An 8,966-nucleotide genomic window follows, 5' to 3' on the forward strand; every position below is an offset into this window, starting at 1 on the left:
TAAAATAATTTGAGTAAAAAATCCAATACTCATGAACTTTGTAGTTTGTCATTTAATTCTGACAACTGAAAATATTTTAGAAGAAAACAGCATTTTTGAAAACGTATGAAAAATAATGATCACATTTACTTTAATTTACACATTTTGACAAAAGCAATGTAAATTTTGTACATCTTAAAGATTACATTTTATTTTTACTGGTTTCTGCTCAGTTCATGCTTTCAGAGTCATGGAATCCAGCCCTGTGTTGGGCTCTGTACTCAGCATGGAGTCTGCTTGAGTTTTTCTCTTTCCCTCTGTGCCCCCACACCTCTTTCTCTCTCAAATAAATAAATAAAATCTTTAAAAAGTTAAAAAAATATGTTTTATTATTCAGGAGGATTTGTAAAAGTAGAAAGATAATATATATACATGTACATGCACATATAAAATATATGTACAGAGAGAGAGCAAGTAGTTATGAAGGTAGCTTACTCTTAGCTGGGGCCCTCTACCTATCCCCTAAAAAGTAGTTGGGTTTTTTTTTTTTAAGATTTTATTTATTTAGGGGCGCCTGGGTGGCTCAGTGGGTTAAAGCCTCTGCCTTCGGCTCGGGTCATGATCTCAGGGTTCTGGGATCGAGCCCCGCATCGGGCTCTCTGCTCAGCGGGAAGCCTGCTTCCTCCTCTCTCTGCCTGCCTCTCTGCCTACTTGTGATCTCTCTCTATCAAATAAATAAATAAAATATAAAAAAAAAGATTTTATTTATTTATTATTTATTTATTTATTTGAAAGAGAGAGAGCGCACGTGTACAAGCAAGCAGAGCAGTAGGCAGAGGGAGAGGGAGAAGCAGACTCCCCACTGAGCAGGGAGCCCGATGTGGGGCTCAATCCCAGCACCCTGAGATCATGACCTGAGCCAAAGGCAGATGCTTAACCAACTAAGCCACCCAGGCACCCCCTTCTCTTTAGAGAGTAGTGTTCATGACTTTAGTTTGGAATTTACCCTCCTGCATAATCTTGGCCAAAATCTAGAGTCACCAATGGCTCTCCCTTTGCTTTCCAACCCACAATTCTAACTTGGACCCTTCCCTGACAGGCTTAGGAAAAAACATCCTCAGGCCTTTATGCTGGAAGCAAACTCTTGGCTAGCAGCATGGGGAGGGGAGGGAAATCCAAGAAATCCAATGATCTGTTCCAGGTCAGATCATTCAATAATTGTAATAATGCCGTGTCCAGGCTCTTCTCTTTTCTCCTATTTATTGACAATGAACTTGGGGTTTCCTTAGGAAAATCTGTTCTTACCCTTGAGATATCACTGAAGTGACCCTCTCCTGTAAGTATTTTGGCTACAGTTCCTCTGTCTTATTTCTTTGTTAATCTGATGCTATCAGCGGTCTATTTTCCAGGAATTCTTTAACTCTTTTATCTGCTGCCTACAGCCCTTCTTAGATTTCTAGTGTCATGAATTAACTGCTTTTAAAATATCTTTCCTGACATTCCAATGGGCATATGCACAGGAAGGGAAATCATTGTTTGTGTTTAGCATGTCATCTTAATTCCAATATGTTTACTGACATTTTTCATCCCATTGCCTAGAGCTCGTGACCTTTAGCGATACCAAGACGCTGGAGTTTTCTGCACGCACACATGGCTGGGCCATGCTTCTATGCCTTTGGTGGAGTGATTTTCTCTTTTTTCACTCAAAAACCCTTACCACCTTTCTTGATCTGGTGAACTCTTACTTATCCTTCAAAACTCAACCCAAAGCACTCTTTTCTCCAGGAAAGAACTAACCAACCAACTAAATAAAAAAAATAAAATAAAATTTCTGAGACATCTCACGTTGGGTTAAGCCCCCCTTTCCCTGACATCTGTGTACAGTATATCTCTGAGGTTGCCAGACAAAATATTTGAGGACCACTTCTACTAAAAATTGTCTATTGTTGATCTGAAACTCGAATTTAACCAGGCATCCTGTTTTTGTTTTTCTTTTCTGAATCTGGCAACACTAAACATTTCCTCACTCGTTATACTGTATGGGATTTATCTGCTGACATGTGTACCTCTCCCTTGGGTACTGAAAGTTTCTTACAGGAAGGAACCATGTCTTATTTTGGTGGGGAGTTAGTGCAGTGGGAGTGTGGCATGGAAACCATATTTTTTTTTTTTTTTTTTTTTAAATCTCTGTATCCTTAGAGGCTGACACATTGTGTGACCAGGTTATATTCCTTAGGCTCTTTGGGTGGCAAGTAATGGAAACAACAAACTCAAGCCCAATTAAGCAATGAAACATTTATTGTAAGGAGAATTCCTGGGCAGCTGGCTGCAGGAAGCATATGGAACTCATTGCTCTCTTCATTTCTTATCCCTGCTTCTCTAAACTGCTAGAATTCTCTCTTCTGTAATTGCAGTGGCTTTCTCTGCTACTCAGTGCATGGGGTGGATGACTATACAGTACTCCAGAATGGTTACATTATCAATGCTCCATCAACATTTGCTGAATTGAATGACTTTTGTTGTTTATGACATTTACACAGTGTTATTTCTGTGAAGATTCTCAGAGAGACTGTGATTTCAGGATCTTAGAACCGAGGAATAGCTAAGACTTCTCCTGAGCCCTGGTTTGCTTTATCCTATAAACCCTGAACCATGTAACTGTTTGCTCTTTTTTTTTTTTTTTAAGATTTTTATTTATTTATTCGACAGACAGAGATCACAAGTAGGCAGAGAGGCAGGCAGAGAGAGAGGGGGAAGCAGGCTCCCTGCTGTGCAGAGAGCCCAACGAGGGGCTCGATCCCAGGTCCATGAGATCGTGACCTGAGCCGAAGTCAGAGGCTTAACCCACTGAGCCACTTAGGTACCCACTGAGCCACTCAGGTTTTTCTCTTTGTCTTGGTTCTAAAGATGTTGGAGTTGAATTAGTGTTTCTTTTCTAGCAAACATGCAGCGCTCAACAGATGCATCATGCTTGCTAATCTCATCGCTATCTACATATTATCTTTAAGACAACTCTCATTTTATGTTTTCTTTCTTTCTTTTTTTTTTTTTTTTTAATAATCTTTGTGCCCAACATGGGGTTAGAACCCACAACCCCAAGATTGAGAGCTGCAATCTCTACTGACTGAACCAGCCAGGTTTGTCTCTTTTTTCATTTCTTAATTGCCTCTCTTTTCTTGTTTGTTTTTTAACTTAACTATTGTCAACATGCTGTACATTACATCCCCAGAACTTATTTACTTTATAAATAACCCCCTTTCAACCCCCTTCACACAAGTCACCCACCTCCCCACCTCCTGCCTCTGGCAACCACCAGTCCGTCTCTGTGTCCATGAGTCTGGTTTTTTCCAGATTCCACGTATAAGTGAGATCATAACTGTATTTGTCTTTCCTTGTCTAACTCATTTCACTTAGCAAAATGCCCTCACATGCCATCCAGGTTGTTGCAAACGGCAGAATTTCCTTCTTTGTTAAGGCTGAATAACTTTATGGCTAAATATATATCACACTTTCTTTATTCATTCATCCATCAATGGGTTGACTCTTAGAGATTTCCATGTTTTGGCTATTGTGAACAATGCTACAGTGGGCCTGGGGATGCATATGTATTTTTTTTAAGATTTTATTTATTTATTTGACAGAGACAGAGATCACAAATAGGCAGAGAGGCAGGCAGAGAGAGAGAGGAGGAAGCAGGCTCCCCGCTGAGCAGAGAGCCCGATGCGGGGCTCCATCCCAGGATCCTGGGATCATGACCCCAGCCGAAGGCAGAGGCTTAAGCCACTGAGCCCCCCAGGCACTCTGCATATGTATTTTCAAGACAGTGATTTCATTTCCTTCAGATAAATACGTAGAAGCGGAATTGCTAGATCATATGGTAGATCTATTTTTAATTGTTTGAGGAAACTCCATACTGTTTTCTGTAACGGCTGTGCCAATTTTACATTCCCACCAGCAGTGCAAAAGTCTTCCCCTCACTAATTTGTTTTTCAGTTTATTTTATTTAACGGCACTGTATGGAAAGAATATGAATTAGTAAGGAAAGGAAGCAAACACTTGCAATATTCTTGATCCACTACTTCTCATAGAGCAAAGACCAACTTCCTTCATTCCTTCCTTCAGTGATTCTGAAATGAGCAGTTTGTTTTCAGGAATCATCATATGATCTGATTCCCACACCCCTTCCATTGTGGCATTTCTGTATATGGTTTTAGAAGAAACTCAGCCCATATTAATCTCTCACCTTTCAAAGCATAATGTGAGTCAAGTACTCAACGCTCCAGTATGTTGTTAAAATACCTCTGGGCATCTTTTCTTTTTTTTTTCCAACCAGCTTAAAACACTCTTCTTCTACCATCTTAAAATTTACGCTATTGGGGCACCTGGGTGGCTCATGCGGTTAAAGGTCTGCCTTTGCCTCGGGTCATGATCTTAAGGTCCTGGGATCGAGCCCTGCCTCAGGCTCCCTGCTCAGTGGGGAGCCTGTTTCTCCCTCTCCCTCTGCCCCTGCTCACATGTGTGCACTCTCTCTTTCTCTCGAATAAATTAATAAAAATCTTTGGAAAAAAATAAAACTTAACGCTGTTTTCCTCAGGTCTTCAAAAACTTTCACTCCTGGAAGAGGCCCTTTGTCTAGTGGTGGCAGAGCTGAAAAGTGAGGCACAGTAAGAAAGAGTTACTGAAAGCCAAAACAGAGCCAGGAGAAGGGTCTTTGTGGTAATACCTGAATCTGTGCAAAAAACATGGCTGGCATTAGAATTTTCCTGAACAGTCTGGAAAGCCTCCTTAATTGTGCTGCTATAGAATTAACTTCGGGAGGTTGCCTCGAAACCACTCTATTTTGGATAATTGAAGCAATAGAAACTTTATTTTTATACTTAACTTTGAGAGTTGAGGCTTTCTTGTGTTCCTGCAGTATCCTGAAAGTGGTCCAGGGCATGGCAGCTTTGAGTGGTGGGAGAAGGGAGAGGACGGTTTCTTTTATGTCACCCCCTTGCCCTTGTAAGGAAAATAGTCATCCTAAAACAAGAGAAGCTTTCATAAATAACGTAGAATTCCATTATAAGGTTAGCACTATCTATTTCAGTTATGCCAAATATTTGCCAAAAGAAATAGGAGAGATAAATATTGGTAGTTTTTCCATCAAGAGAGTATCTTTGTAATTTTAATTTAAGAAGCTAAATAATTAAAAGACGAAAATACGTATATTTCCTGAAAATGTTCATACATTCCCACTACGTATTTCCCCCCAAAGTGCAATAAACAGGATAGAAAAAGGAAGGTTTTAAACTGAGTTGGGGGGGTATTTCCACAAATACTTAATAGAATATTGCTTTATTGTCTCTGTTCTTCCATGAAGCACGTACCGTAATGTTCAGAATGGAAACAGCAAGGACCAAGATACCAACTCCTAACACTGGGTGGTGGGAGGGAATTGGGCTTGGGGGACTGGCAGGGTGGGACAGCTGTATTTAAGCCGTGTTCCCACAGACTGTGATAGCCCGAGACACAGGGGGCCCCAGAGAGGGCAGGAGTAAGAGAGAGCAAAGATGCTGCAAAGTAAGCCATGGAATTTGGAGGTGAGACTGAGACAAGAATAAGACAGCAAGAATGGCTCAGGAAAGTCTTTCTCACTCCAGCCTCTCCCACTTCCTGGTATTTTCATGAAATTACCGTGGAAGTGGGGTGCCTGGGTGGCGCGCCTGGGTGGCGTAGACAGTTGAGCAGCCCGCTTTTGACTTTGGCTCAGATCATCATCTCAGGGTCCTGGGATGAACCCCACATTGTCAGGCTCCGTGCTCAGAAGGGACCCTTCCGTCCCCCTCCCTGCTCATGGGCGTGCACGTGTGTGTGCTCTCTGTCAAATAAATAAATCTTTAGGGGAAAAAAAGAAAGAAATGTCTATGAAAGCAGTAGAACACACAGGGCAGATCGCTGTTCCTCAACTCTTCCTGCTATCACCAGGCTCTCCCTTGTTGGCACCTCTCCATGAGCAAGTGGAGCCTGGGGCCTTTGAGAAGGTGGCTGAACCCCACTGGACAGGGCCCCGGAGGAGAAGCAGCTTTCATCAAGGACAGTTCCTAGCCCTCTGTCTGCACCCAAGAGCACTTCAGAGAAGGGTTAAGCACAGCACTCTATAGGCCTGATGTAGTAAAACTAAATTTTTTTCTGTCTCCTTGCTTCTCTTCTTCTTCTTCTTCTTCTTTTTTTTTTAAACGTTTCTGATTTATTTCTTGGCTTAGAAAAATAATAACAATTGTAAAGCTTTGCCTTTCTTTTAATTCTACCAAATTCTCGACATTTATCTATCAGAGGTCCTCACTGCGGTGCACAGCAAGCTAAAGAAAAAAAAGATGGGGACGCCTGGGTGGCTCAGTTGGTTGGGCGGCTGCCTTCGGCTCAGGTCATGATTCCAGCGTCCTGGGATTGAGTCCCACATCGGGCTCCTTGCTCGGCGGGGAGCCTGCTTCTCCCTCTGCCTCTTCCTGCCATTCTGTCTGCCTGTGCTCGCTCTCTCTCACTCTCTCTCTGACAAATAAATAAAAAAAAAATCTTTAAAAAAAAAAAAAGAAAAAAAAGATGACTTCAACCTGCGGTGTGTTATTCCTCTCTATTAATGAGCCATACGACGGGCTGTGAAATACCCCGTTTGGTATTCTGAAGACCAGTTCATTGTCAAAGACCCGGTCGATCCCTTACCTGATCTCTTCTTGGGCATTTTGGGGCTCAACGTTAAAAACATTTTAGATATGTAATAATTTTACATTTAAACAGGTACATAGTAGCATGAAAGTTTTGATACTTAATAATAAAACAAGACCTGTGAATTCACCAGGTAAGGTAAGCACTATTGATATTGATTGATACTGTCTTTCTGGATCCTGTTTGGTGTTGCATGTCAAGGGTCGTCAACAAACCCCAGGTGACCTAGATTTTCTTCTATATCCTTTTCACATCTTATGGATTTGTGTTTCATGTATTTAGGCCTATGATTCATTCTGAGTTAATTTTTGTGAAAGATGTGAAGGCCAGGTCTAGATTCTTCTTCTTCTTCTTTATTTTTTATTTTTTTTTAAATTTTGCATGTGGGTGGCTGGTCATTCCCTCATCATTGACTACAAAATCTGTTCTTACTCCATTGAGTTGCTTTTGGGCCTTTGTCAAAGATCACCTGACTCTGTTCTCATGGATTTATTTCTGGACCCTCTATTTTGTTCCCCAGATCCATTTGTCTATTCTTCCACCAGTGCCATACTGACTCGATTACTATAGTGTGACCGTAAGTCTTCAAGCTGGATAGCCTCAATTATCCCACTTTGTTCTTCAGTATTGTGCTGGTTATGCTGGGAATTTTGCCTTTCCATATAAACTTTAATTACCCACTTTTGCTGCTATCCACAAAATAACTTGCTGGGATTTGTTTGCAACAAATTCTTTCAATATTTATCTGTCTGAAAAAGTTCTTTTTCTTTTTTTTTTCTTTTCACTTTTGAAGGATAATTATTCTGGATATACGATTCTAGGTTGCTAGTTTTTTCTTTCAACACTTTATCATCAACACTTTAAATATTTCAAGTTACTCTCATCTTGCCCACATGATTTCTGAAAAGTTCAATGTAATACTTATCCTTCCTCTTCTACAAATAAGGTCCCCCACTCTTTAGCTTCTTTCAAGATCTCCTCTATGTCTTTCATTTTTGGCAGCTTGTATATAATGTACCAAGATATGGATCTTTTTTCCTCCTCGATCCTATAAGCTTCCTGGATTATGGTTTGGTGTTTGTTGTTACTTTTGGAAAGTTCTCAGCCATTATTTTTTTTTAATTAAAAAAATTCCCATATAATCAAGATACGGTGTTCTTTTAGTTTCAGCCATTATTACTTAGACTTTTTCTTCTGCTCCATTCTCTCCTTCTCCTTCTGGTATTCTTACTGAGTATACGATGCAACTTTTTATATTCTCCTACTCTTCTAGGATCATCTGTTTCTTTCTTTCTTTCTTTCTTTTAAAAGATTTAATTAATTTATTTATTTGACAGAGAGATCACAAGTAGGCAGAGAGGCAGACAGAGAGAGAGGAGGAAGCAGGCTCCCCACTGAGCAGAGAGCCCTATGCAAGGCTTGATTCCCGGACCCTGGGATCATGACCTGAGCTGAAGGCAGAGGCTTAACCCACTGAGCCACCCAGGAGCCCCAGATCATCTGTTTCTTTTTCTCATTCTCTTTTTGTTTTTCAGCTTGAGAAGTCTCTAGTGACCTATCTTCAGGCCCAGTGATTCTTTCCTCAACCATGTCTAATCTACTAATGGGTCCATCAAAGATGTACTTCATTTCTGTTTCAAGTGTTTTCAATAGCATTTTTCTAGCATTTCTTTAAAAAAAAAATTATTTATTTATTTGAAAGAGAGCATGAGTGGGGGTGGGCGGATAGAGGAAGAGGGAGAAGCAGGCCCCCTGCTCAGGATGCTGACACGGCTCGATCCCAGGACCCTAGGATCATGACCTGAGCTGAGTGCAGACACTTAACCAACTGAGCCATCCAGGTGCCCCTCTAGTATTTCCTTTCTTAGAACTCCCATCTCTCTGCTTACATTGCCCATCTGTTTGTGTTAATAAGGCCCATTTTTTTTTTTTTTTTTTTTTTTTTTTTTTTTTTTTTTTTTACCTTAAAGCCCTTCCATCTTAATCACAGTTATTTTAAAATCCCAGTCTCATAATTCTCAAACTGAGTCTGGGTCTGATGTCTCTTCAAACTTCATTTTTTTTTTCTTTTAACATTCCTTGTCTTTTTTTTTTTTTTTTGCCAGAAGTCAGACATTAGGTATAGGATAAAAGGACCTGAGGTAGAGAGGCCTTTAGCGTGAGCTTTTATGTTTATCTGCTTAGGAGTCCTGTAGTCTGTGGTGCTATTTCCTATAGCTGTGGTGTCAGTGGCTAAAATTTCCTCTTGTGTCCTTGTTTTTGTCTTTCCTGTTGTCTTTCAGTTT

This window comes from Lutra lutra, chromosome 6, assembly GCF_902655055.1.
Source record: "Lutra lutra chromosome 6, mLutLut1.2, whole genome shotgun sequence".
Lineage (NCBI taxonomy): Eukaryota > Metazoa > Chordata > Mammalia > Carnivora > Mustelidae > Lutra > Lutra lutra.